The following is a 12,594-nucleotide window of genomic DNA, read 5'->3' on the forward strand; positions in this document are numbered from 1 at the left end:
TTTCTATGTAATTAGAGGCCTAGGGATTAATGGTTAGAGCCTAGAGGCAAGGCAAGATATTTATGCAATAATGTGGGGGTATCTCAGAGGAAATGAACAGAGAGACCTGGTAGGATCTCTCACTCGTTGTAGCATTGAGACCTCGGATCAAATTCTGCTGTCACGAGGAGAGGTAAATGGATGCGCTACCCCTGGATATGTAGCCAGTAGCCCCATGGAGCCAAGAAGAAGAAAGAACCTTTGAGAACGTGATCAAAGTAGGAGAGAATTCTTTTCAAATGGGTACCTGGGCCTCGGTCACAATTATGAATCAGACCAACCACAGATCACCTTTATCTCTCACCGGTTTTTTTTTTTTTTTTTTTGACAAAATTTCCTCTCTCTCTCTTATAAAATGCTAAATCGACATTTACCAACACCCAAAACAACATCGGACACAGCAATTCACACATCTATGTTCTATCACAACCCATGAGTCCATGACCATCATGACCCCAGAATAATCACCTTGCAAATTGCAAAACAAGTACATATGTTCTTTCTACTCTTCAAAATACAAGCAAGAACATGGGAAGCTGGGACCATAATTGGGTAATGCCCCCCTTTTATATTTTCCCTTTTCTCGTTTCAGATCAGAAATGAGTGCTTCAAATTAGTCATTCTGGTATTTTCCGGAATTCTTTTTAATATTTGTTTCTTCTAATCTAGGTATTCTTCAGATCAAGAGACATTAATGATTACCTTTACTGTTTTACAACATTTTTTTTCCTTTTTTCCAAAAAACCAGAAGGCACTAAAATTCATTCATTTGAGCATCATTTGTACTTTGGCTGTCTCTGTTTTCATCTACTGTTGTACAACCTCTTTGTGTATCTAAAAGACTAAAACTGAAGTTTATAGTTCACAGCAAGTAATGTTCTTAGTAGTTCTACTGGCTTTTACAGAGAATCTGATGAAGATGATAAAGAACAATGCTATCATCACGAATGACGGACATCAACCGCATCAGAGGCCAGAATAAGAAAGACGTAGCCATACTTATACATATCGTCTTTATTATTTTTTCCCCATATTTCTATTTCCTTTTTAATATTTTTCTTTTTTGTTGTGATTCGTAACAGGGAATATTGTTTGAAACCAACAGTCTCCAATAGTCGAGATCACATTTTCGCCCCACAATATCCCAAAGCACATCCCCATATGTATTGAGAACATATTCCCATGATTATATCAGAACCGATGATATTATCTGGAGATGTTTTCAATACACGGCAGGGATGTATTGTGTGACGTTGTGGGGCAGTCCTTTGTGGGTGCGGAAATGTGAACTCCCAAGTCCCAATAGTCTCTATGAATGGTGGACATCAACCGCATCAAAGGCCCTGTCTAATGCATTTTTCTGCAGACTGTCAGCTGTTTAAAAGTCTAGTAGCTCGTGTTTTTCTCTTTTTTTATTTGGTTGAGAGCTGTCAAAAGACTATGCCCCAAAAAAAGGCAAAAAACTCAATTCAAACTTATTTCCAAAAGTTAGAAATTGAGCTTCTTGTTTTTTTTTTTTTTTTTCATTTCATTTTCATATAAAAAAACGTTCCTCTAACCAAACAGTCAGTAAACTGCCAAGATTTTTATGTAAAAACCCATTACATTTTTTTTACTCTCAGATCTTTCAAATAAAAAACTTATCAAACGGCATTTTAAGTTATTGCTGCCTTGCTGGGCAGTTTAGTTTATAAAACGGAAAAATAGGCCCACTGGAGTCCCTTGTTAGTCCTCTAACGATTAAGTTCGATGAGGCTGAAAATGAAAGAGACATTGGCATGTGTGGAATCTGAACTGAGGTAAAAAATCCTTATTGATTGTACGTCTTTCATTTGATTTGGGAGAACAAATTAAAACACCAATGGAAGGTAGAGCATGTAATTAATATAATAAATAAATCTATTATGTCATAGAATATAAATTATTGCTTTCAAAAATATAATATAAATTATTAATAATATTATTAAATATAATGAATTTAGTGAGATAGATCCAAAGCCCGGTTTGAGCCCCGGCTCTGACCCTTATTATAGGTGCTAGGCTGCTAGCCCTGGTCTGGGTTAATAAACTTGGATTTAAAAAATGTGGGAGAGACAAGTTTGTTCAAAAACTTAAAGCAACTTAGGGTCTTTATGGTTCAGTCAGAATTAAAATGGGAATTGGAATTGGGATGGTCTACTCCCATAGTCTATTTAGTTCAAAAAGAAATGAGAATTGAAATCAGTATGAATGGGATTTTATTCTTAAAAGAGAGGCAGAGAATGGCCATTCCCTCAAGTGGAATAATGCTATTTTCATTTCGATTCTGACCAATTATATAGTTGGAATCAGAATAGTTCATTCTAGTTCTAATTCCAGACCTCTATTCCTGCAAACCAAACGAAGCCTTAAAAAAATACCTAAATCCAATGGAATGAAATACAAAGATAACACAATACGATACTAAAAACACCCCAGGCTGCAAAGTCATCGACAATCTATAATCAGTTCGATTATTTCAAAATCCAAATTAATATTCAATTAGTAACTTTTTTCTTCAGCTCTTCATCTGTTTCAAGGAGAAGGAAATCTTCATTAATTACCGATAAAAATCTGTTTCAAGGAGAAACATGGTCACATTGAAACCGTCCTTCAAAACATTCAGTTGATATTAAGTTTGAACGCCAGCTTGAAAAAGCAAGTATTTAATACAATGGTGGTTATGTATTCATTAATAGCATATTCTGAAGGACACTGGTCCAAAATTCAGTGAGTGAAAACTTCGCCAGGTGAAATACAAAAAGTTTTTCTGACACTGATAAAAACCTGTCCTTGTTTTGTTTTAACAAAAATCTCTCGTAAATTTTTTAAAAGTGGACAAATACCTCCCTTCTATCACCGATTCAGACGAAAAATGTTAGACAAATTCTTCCTCTTTCAATCTCCCAAGTCCCATCATTGAAACTCAATCGACTCATCCAATTGGCTCCTGTTACTCCGTTTCTTTAATCCGTTGTTATTCTTAATAGTTATTCTCTTCGATAGCAGGGAAGAGCAATTTACTAGGGCTTAGTTTCGAAGGAGTATAAATGCAAATTTATAATGTAAAACCTTGTATTTTACATTATTTTGTATGTATTTATACAGTACATATTTGTATTTATACTCTTAACAAACTAAGTCTAAAGGGATTAAAAAAATAAAAACAAAAAACAAAAGTAGGGCAAGATCTATAGACCTTTGTAATTTACACCAAACGGAGAAAGAGTAGCAACAGACCGGGCTACTAAACCAACTCCCCAGAAATTTAAATTCATTTCCATACTCTGTTTTCAGTGTTGAAATACACTCACACCTGTCTCAGAACCAGAACTGACATAGAAAAACAACCAAGACCAAGTAAAGAAGCCATGTCACCTGAAACCAAGTAAAGAAGCCATTGATTGCAATCAAACTCGGTGTTAGCACCATTTCGACAGAAACAGAGGAGAAAAGAAAGAGAATTTTTTAGAGAGAATGAAGGTAGCAACCAAGCAAGCAAAGCGCCCATCATCTGTGAAATTCTGAAATCCTAGATATTGGAGAATGCTGGATTTAATTTCTATCCATTTTAACCAATCCCCACATATTACATGTGAGTATATATATATATTGTTGGGAGATTGAAAGAGGAGGAAGGAAATGACTGGGAGATTGAAACTTCCTCTACAGTATTTTATGATATTTTTAAATGACACCCTAGGGGTAATTTTGTAAATGTAAACGTTTTCTATCCAGGTCAATGACGAAAGGGGAGATTTTTGTACTATTTCAATGAGTTCGGATTTCCTGCACCTGGTTTTGTGTGTGCAAGGGTGCATTCCCAATCAAATTGGGACACGCTAGAATTTGGATAGCACTCCAACTCAAATATGAGTCATTTAAACGGCCCGTTTGCCTCTATTAGTTTTTTTAATAATACTTGAAAAATAAAAGAAAGGGTGAAGACTTTCCGCAACCGCAAGATTATTCCATGACAAACTTTCCGCAACCGCAAGATTCTTCGTTTAACAGAGAATGAAGGAAAAATCAGTACTCCAAATAGAGAGATATACGCTCTACATATCTCAAGAAACATGGGATGAAGAAAATAGAAAAGTTTATTGTCAATGGGCACAAATCTATCACTCCATGAATGCCGATCTTCCACAGATGAAGACATTGCTATAGAAAACTATCAAGGGATTAGTGAAGCATATGAAATCTTGACTGATGAGTACTGAAAAACGAAAACAAAGAAAACTGATGCAAACCAAACCAGCTCTAACTTGGTGCCAATGCATTAATAAACGATTGCAGACCAAATAAGGGTGGAAGTCATTTGCAAGAAATTGTTTCAGGTGCCCATCGTTTCTTATTCACTTGAATACTCTACTTTTTTCAAAACACTTGCAACCCATTATGAACTGGATTAGGTAATGACTCCCTTTTTAAGTCAAATTTATAAAATGTCAACTTTATTTTCTAATGATGGTATTGAAAAAAAAAATCATGAACAGAAAGACAATTGAGACTTCACAATAAATTAGGAAGCATGTTACAGAGTAATTAACGTCTACTAATTTTGCTTTTGAACTTATCTCAACTGAAGATTTCTGAATCTTTACCTCAATCAATTGGTTAGAGTATACACTATAAAGTCCTCATAACAACAAGATTTATCGGTTTGTTGCTTCAGTTCTCATTTGCAGAATAAGAAGCACTGAGCATTGACTTAGAGAAAGCAAGTTTAGCATGGAGGAGCTATGCTAGCACTTCAGTATAAACAATTCAACACCAGAATTTTTTTCCCCTGCAATCGTTAGTTAATGGCATTTGCTCCATGGAAGGGCTAGGTCTGAACAGTTTTCTCTATATTTGTTACCGTCTGTCGAGTTGGGCGGTCAAAGTATCTATTTTTATTCTTTTTTTTTTATTTTTAGTTTGAAAATTTTGAGATATTAAAAAAATACAAAAGGTCTCGTTAAATGACTCGCACATGTGACCTGGGATATCATGCTAAGTCTGACATGTTTCAATGTAATTCGGAGTGTACCACAACAAACACATAACCAAGTGCAGGAAATCCGAACAATATTCAATATATATTCAAATAGTAGTAAAGATCAGCTTTTTCAATTGCTTACGCCCTGTTTGGCATTGTTTTTACCTGTTTCTATTTTTTAGGAAATTCCCATTCTGGAACATGAAGCTCTTCAAGAATAATAGAAGTGTTCAGCTATTTGTTCCACGGGCACAGATTTCTGTTCTATAGAAACAGAAACAACCGTTTGGATAGCACAAGTATTTCTTAATATTAATTATGCAAATCTATCAACAAATTTTGCATTGTTGCTTCATTAAGCCAAAAATTAACAAAAAACAAGATCATTGTGAGTCTCAAGTCACATGAATCATAAGGGTTCATTTTCCAATTATATTTGATTTGAACTATAAAACAATGAATAATTATGGATATTCAACAGGAACATTGAACTACAAGATCAATTACAGGGGAACCCAGGTTGGGAGTTGGGAAAAGGAATAAATGAGTAGATGGAAGCTCAGATCATTACGAATTTTAGTGTAGATAGGATTTCAAGTCATTAGGAAATAGTTAGAGTTACGAAAACCAACCTGGTTTCATTTCAGCAACCCAAGTTGGGAGTTGGGAAAAAGGAGTAGACGGAAGCTCATATCATTAGGAATTTCAAGGTAGATGGAAGCTCAGATCATTAGGAAGTTGAGAAAATAAACCATACCTGTGTAAATGAAAGTTGTCATTAAGTAAACATCACAGAGTTGTTGCATCATTCACCTTGAAATAATATTGGTAGAGAGGAAAATCGAATGAGAGGCAAAATAGGGTGCCCAGTAACAAAGAAAAAATGATGATAAGGAAGACAAGCAAAGCAATGTTTATGTCGACAATAAGCAAAAATGGTGCAAAACAAGAGTGTTCACCTTTGTCGTTCATTGTCGAAAATGAGCAAAATCGAATGCTTACTGAAACCCCTAATCGTTCGCCTAAAATCTAACGCTCACTTCTCCTTAGTTGTACAACAGTAGAGAGAAGTGAAAGGAAGAGGAAAGCCATTAGGGTGGAGTTTATTAAGTTGGGAAACAAGGCATATGTGTTAATAAATTTGAAGTTCTTTGCCAGATCCGTTTCTATTACACAAAAATGCCGGTGCAACTGACTAAATAAACAAAACAGCCATGGGAATCTACTTCAGTAAATATAAGGAAATGGCAGTTGGGGTGACAGCAACCAAAATTGAGTTCTTACCAATAGAGTTTAATTTCAACCAATAAAGGCATGTACAAGAAGCAATCAAAGAATCTAAAACGCCATTGCCCATTGTCGTGCATTAACTCTTGAATCTTGATTGGTTCCGTGGCCGATTGTACACGCCTTTGTAAATCATCCCGTTTCCTTAGGACGAATTTGTTGTCCTTGTCAAGTCAGATTGTACAACATTTGAATGTCAGCTCAGAAAGAGTTTTAAACCTTATGCAGTCCTGGTTTTCTGTCCGTTCATGGATGCTTAATTGGAAGCTAGGTTACTCTCGGACTCTCGGTGAAGATTAACTCTGCTCTCTCTCTCTCTTCTCTTCCACTTGACTTTAGACTTTGGTTACTATTTATAAGTTATAATTAGTGATGAAACTATTACTTAAAAGGGCTCATCTCTTGCTTTTTCATTCTTGCACTTTCCTTCGGTCTGTAACAAGTTCTCCGTATCAATGTAAATCCTTGTACATGCGAGAATATGCATATAAGGGGAGGACGTCTGTTACAGATTGAATGGAAGTATAAGGATCCATTTGGTTCTTAGTTAGAGTAATTGGATTTGAAATCAAAATCTCTAGAATTGGAACCGGTATAATTTGTTTGGTTAAGACAGGAATCAAAATCTAAATTGAAATAAGTTGGAATGGAATTTCATTCCAGGGGGAGCAAGAATGGAAGTGGGATTCGGATTCCAGACCCCTATTCTTGTGAACCAAATGGGCCCTAAGAGATCCAAGTTCTTTTTCCTGCATGTAATGGAATACTTGTGATCAAAGACTAAGGGGATGTTTGAAACCGTGGCCGTTTTTCAAAAAAACGGTGCCACGTCGGATCTACATAGGCATTTCAGCAAACACCCATGTATCTCATTATTTGGTTCAGCCGATTATTAAAAAATCAGACATGCCTCGAAAATCGGGACCAATGTTTCATGCATCGGTGAACCGTTTCTCCAATAGTTGACTGATGCGTATCCTATGTGGTGCTTACCTGTCAACACATACATGAAAAACGGTGATGAAAATCATATGACAACCACCTTACAAAACAGCATAGTATTGCTCACTGCCTACATGGCAGAAGCTTTTTTTTTTTTGTAAAAAACGGATCTTAGAAACAGTCATTTTTTCTTGAAAATCGATCCCAAAAAGCGCCCATGCTTTCAAACACCATGTAAAAAGAAGCATAGGAAAATTTTCAGGGTGTTTTGTAATACTACCAATGAAAGAGTTTGGGTTAGAGATGCTAACAAGCATCACTGGGCTGGGCAATGTGTATGATTTTGTTTTTCAAAACAAAAAACAACGGGCACACCAACAAATTTGGAAAACAAAACCAATTATCTTGACAAATAACCCCTTAGCAGATTTCTTACACCCCATCCCTGAACGGCTAACCCTACCCTTCCAGAAACAACACTCTCACACCAATAAAAAGAAATAAGAAAAGAGATGAGTGATCCACAACGTTTTGGATTGCAAGAATTTATTTGTTGGTAAGTATTTGCTTCTTGTTACTATAGCCAGATACCCATCCAATGCGACAATTAACTCTTTGGAGAGCTGAAGCTTTAATTGAGCTGCTTTCACTTAGCTGCTTAGAAAGTTAGAAGTCTGTAAAACAAGAAGCATCACTCTAAAGCCAATTCTTTGGCTGAATGACAGCGTCCTTGGGCTTTCTGGTTTGTCTACGTGGGGGGTTCACTTTACAAAGCCAGAAGCCACTGCACGAAAGCCTCACCAAACGCGCACTTATTTCCTAGGAGGGGCTATCTGAGATTCTGAATTAGAGTCCGGATCTGCCGTGTGAATCTTGCTGTAGATTCAATAGACTTTCAACAATGTCCCAGTTTTAATGTGAATGCTCTTTCACGTGTGATCGATCGATCACTAACACAAGTCACAAACCTTTAGACCTTTTACATTAGTCACGCACGACCAGGACCTCTTCAAGCTTCAACCCTGCTGCTCATCTCTTACATCCTATTTATTTCATATTTCGGGCAAGCATAAATATAATTAAAAAAAAAGCTAAAGAAAATTGAATACAAGTGTAGCTAGCTAGAAACCATATAAAGACTACCATCTTCTTGCTTAAAAGAGAAGAGAAAAGAAGGCTATCTTCTTAACCTTGGTAGAAGTACAAATTAACAATTAATGGAACTACACAGAAAACATTATTGAATTAAACAGGCAGTAAAGAGAAGTAGCTCTTAGCTCCAACCTGGACTATTAATATACATTCAAGCAATCCTCCCAAGAGTGTACCTTGAAGACAAGCCATGGAGGTCATGGCTCATAAAAGACCTCTCAGCATATTTCAGAGGAGAAGGATTGACCTGCAGGAACAAATAATTCCCAGAAAAAAGATCACCCACATGAACTCCACTTTCCTTGAATCTCTTCACAACTTTATTCCACGAAAGCCTAGCAGCAGTAAATAACTTGGCCTTTCTCCTCAAGAATCTCCTTAAGCCCGGGATTCTGATCCTCAGCCTCTTCCTACTGCCCAACTTTCTAAACTTGGGCCAACTTATTGTCCTCCCCAAATCTCTCTCTTTTCTTCTTTCTACATCAAAAACACCTTCATTTCTTAACCTCTGATAGGAAAACTTGATGGCTGAAGCCATTTCAATGGCAGACATGGTGGTGTGTAAGGAATTTAAGGAGAACCCAGATGCAGCTGGCAACTGGCAAGTGAGAAGAGATGGGTCGCCTTCCTTTTTATCTTCTTCACGGGATCTTATAACCCAGATGTCATTTATTTATCCTCTCTTTATTTCTGCACGAGAATAAGGTCCTCGCACAGACTACTGGGTGTATTAAATGCAGCAAGGAGCTGATGAGCTATAGTCCGCTGGTACTGGTGTCTGGTGGTTGGCTGCTAGGCGATGGTGAATGGTGATGGCGCATTTATTAATTCCATGTACGCGACAAACAACTGAATTTACATTTTTCCGCTTTCTTCCTTCTTTCTCACCTTACACTACTACATAAGGCAAAATCCCTAATCTGGGCTGTGGACCCAACCTCCAGAGTTCTGGTTTCGGTACTCGAAGCTGGGCCTTGGCGGAAAAGTTGCATTGAAGGGCTTATAAATCTCCCAAAATAACCCATAATCTGACTGTTAAAAATGAACAATGTTACCAAGAGAGCATATGCACGTGAGAGTCCTTATCTGCTTGTTGATATTTAATGAGGTAAATTGGTCAATCGGGTAATTGATTATGATCTTTACATTCATTTGCTCCTATATTGAATTCCAAGGGAAGCAAAGATTCCGGTGAGAATCAGTTACTATCCTCTAGGGGGTGGGTAGTAAGCAATTTACCCGCATGATGATGATGCTCTCTCCCTCCCACTTCTCTTTTTACCTAGGTAACTTATATCGCTCAAAAACGCTAGAATCGATTTTATCCAGACAAATTTTACCTAAAAAACACTTATTCAAATAAATTCACTTAAATAAGTAAAAACAAATAGGGCCTAAATCCATTTTACCAAACTAATTTTTTATCTCAGGTACTTTACTGGTGAGGCATGTTAAGTGGCAAGTCTTCTCAAAGAATCACTCTTCAACCTAAAACTTAAACTATTAGGTTAGGTCATAGGTGCATTAATAAGTATTTATTTTTTAAGGTGCACCTTCACACAATTCCATCAGGCTTGAAGCATGAAGATGTAAAGACCCATTCATACCTTTTGCTGAAATTTAATTAATTATAATGAGGGATGAAAATCGAACACCAGACCATTTGATGTTCGATTTAACCTATAAACTTAATATAAGATTCACTGGGCAATGGGTGTTGATCCTACGAATTTTTGGAGTTATAGAATTCTTTCTTTAATTAGTTTAATATAAGCCAGAAACCAGTTCTTTCTTAATATAAGATTCACTGGGCAATGGGTGTTGATAAACATGGCCAAGATTTTACAGCCCTTCACATATCGACAGTTCCAGGCTTCTAGCTGTATTGTTATTGTTGGTATCATCTCGACTTGTCGATGATGAGAGAGGAATCTTCATTTAAAGCCGTAAAAAATAAATAAAATGATCTACATATCAGATAGTTACTAAAAGATCATTCAGACAATTTTATACAAGTTCTGTAGCCACTACCCAGACAATTGGCTTTATTATAATTGAGTCAAATTGCTCCAAAGCTACTTGATGAGCACTATAATTAGCAAACCTGTCCATTCAACTTATTCTATTGGTTTAGTAAGGAAGGGTGGATGAACAAGAATCTTATATGTGTTAAACTGGTTTTGGCCCAACGTGGCCCCACATGCTCCTCTGACAATCCTTCATTAACGGGACAAGCTAATTTGAGTCCAAAAACCCTTGTGACATGGTCAGAAATAAGAATAACCCACTCTGTCTTATGAAAAAACTTAATATTAGAAAAAATCAAAACTTCTGATGGTAAATATTGTTTGTGAAAAACATTGAGAAAAGCAAGCAGAGTAAAAGGGTGATTTGAACAGGAAGGTTGCAGTTTGACAGATTGGATTGAAAGAAAGACAATCTTCATGTTTCTTGAAAATCATCAAGGATCAGGTAGACACGTTATTGTAAATACGTTAAATGAACATTTTTAAATTTTTTTTGACACTTGTTTCTTCAAATACCTCCAATTTTCCCTTAAAAAGATTAAAGACAATCTTTAACAATTATCATAATATTTACAAAATACTCACTGTATGTGCTTCTTATGTTGTACCCACTGGATCTAGTCCCTCTTCTTTCATAAAGAGTATAATTATGCAAACCACTCCCTAATGTAGGAGAGAGAGAATTGGGTCTTCACTATTCACATTGGTGCTTCTACTTTCCTGCTGCTTTGTTGCATTCTTTTCATATATCATCTTTTTGATGACATTGTTCTCTAGCTATGAAAAGAACAATGGAATATTGAGAACTGCTGATCTTCTTAGAAATCAAGTTTCAAAGGTTCTTGATTGATTAATTATATAATCAGGACTTTAATTGTTTTTTCTTTTTCCTTTCTTATGTCCCATACCTCATATGATAATTAATTTTTCTAAAATAATCTTGAATTTCCACCAAAATTTTAGCTTTTATTTTTTTGTACACGCCCCACGTGGATAAAATACGAGTTTTAATTTCTCTTGATATTATTATGTTTATAGGAACCTACCTACAGTCATTGGTAAATGATAAGTATATAATAGTGTGTGGGCTCGCACCCATGTGATATTGCCTAGGGAAATGGTCAAGAGGCTTTAATTCAGACCACTGAATGGTTTATAAATTATTGGTTAACCATCCGACCTTTTTTATCAGGTGCGATCACGATAAAAATTTATGGAAAAGTATGGATTTATCCACTGCAAATTTCCGATTTACACTGCAGGCTATAAACATTCAAATGGACCCTTACCCACACTATATACATCCACGCCCGTGCATAAATTGACATCAATTGCAACTCGACACCTACCTTGATTGTATATTAAATTTACAAATTTTGACACTGGGTATCGGTCATTCTCCCAAAAATTTATTTTATGTAAATTCTTGACTACACAAAAGTCTCTTCAGATGAATTCAATATTTATAAATAGTGTACAAGGGACATTTCTTGTAGTCTTTGCACACACAAAAAAAAAAAAGGAAAAACCTTGACTTGTGGGCTGAACTGTTATTGTCTTATTAAAGATTTTTTCAAGGGACTTTCAATGGTTATTCACTCAATTTTACGTTCAATCTATATACTAAGGTTTAATTTAAGATGCATATGTGTAATGTAAAATCTTGTATTTACATTGTACATATTTGTATTCCTATTTTTTCTCAGTTTAATTTGAAATACATTATAAATACAAGGTTTAAAAATATAGGTTTTGCCACTGCATTCTAGTTCTGCTATCCACAAAGTGTTCCCACATCCATACCCACATGACACCATTGTGCTGTATATATTAAGAACATCTCACCATGAATAATGATAAAGGCATTTTTAGTGCACAGTTGTAATGTGCTATGAGTAGAGATCGATGTAGGTAGCAGATCCAAGACCATGGGAAAAGTAATAGCACTCAGTTTGGGAATAGTTCAAATACAAATAGGTATACTATAAATACATACAAAATACAAGGTTCTACACTATATATTTACATTTGTACTCTTTCAAAACTGAGCAAATAAATGACATATTAGAGATGGTGGTTATTTTTTTTTTTTTTTAAAGAAATCCCACCTAAAAAGGAAATATTTCTCTCAAAATTGAAATGTCT

General features: G+C 35.8%; 1 long non-coding RNA gene across 2 annotated transcripts; it reads right to left on the minus strand.

The window, feature by feature from the left end:
* Nucleotides 1-3,216: 3,216 nt before the first annotated feature.
* On the minus strand, nucleotides 3,217-9,429 carry LOC148853723 (uncharacterized). 2 transcript variants are annotated; one of them, XR_016094833.1, is made up of 3 exons: nucleotides 6,001-9,393; nucleotides 5,674-5,798; nucleotides 3,217-3,435 (listed from the first exon to the last, which is right to left on the minus strand). It is a non-coding gene; the product is annotated as an uncharacterized LOC148853723 (long non-coding RNA). The 2 variants fall into 2 exon arrangements; XR_016094832.1 differs by lacking the exon at nucleotides 3,217-3,435 and having other exon boundaries at nucleotides 5,374-5,798; nucleotides 6,001-9,429.
* Between the last annotated feature and the right edge of the window lie 3,165 nt (nucleotides 9,430-12,594).

This window comes from Nelumbo lutea, chromosome 4, assembly GCF_056320005.1.
Source record: "Nelumbo lutea isolate HS-2025 chromosome 4, American lotus-T2T, whole genome shotgun sequence".
Taxonomy (NCBI): domain Eukaryota; kingdom Viridiplantae; phylum Streptophyta; class Magnoliopsida; order Proteales; family Nelumbonaceae; genus Nelumbo; species Nelumbo lutea.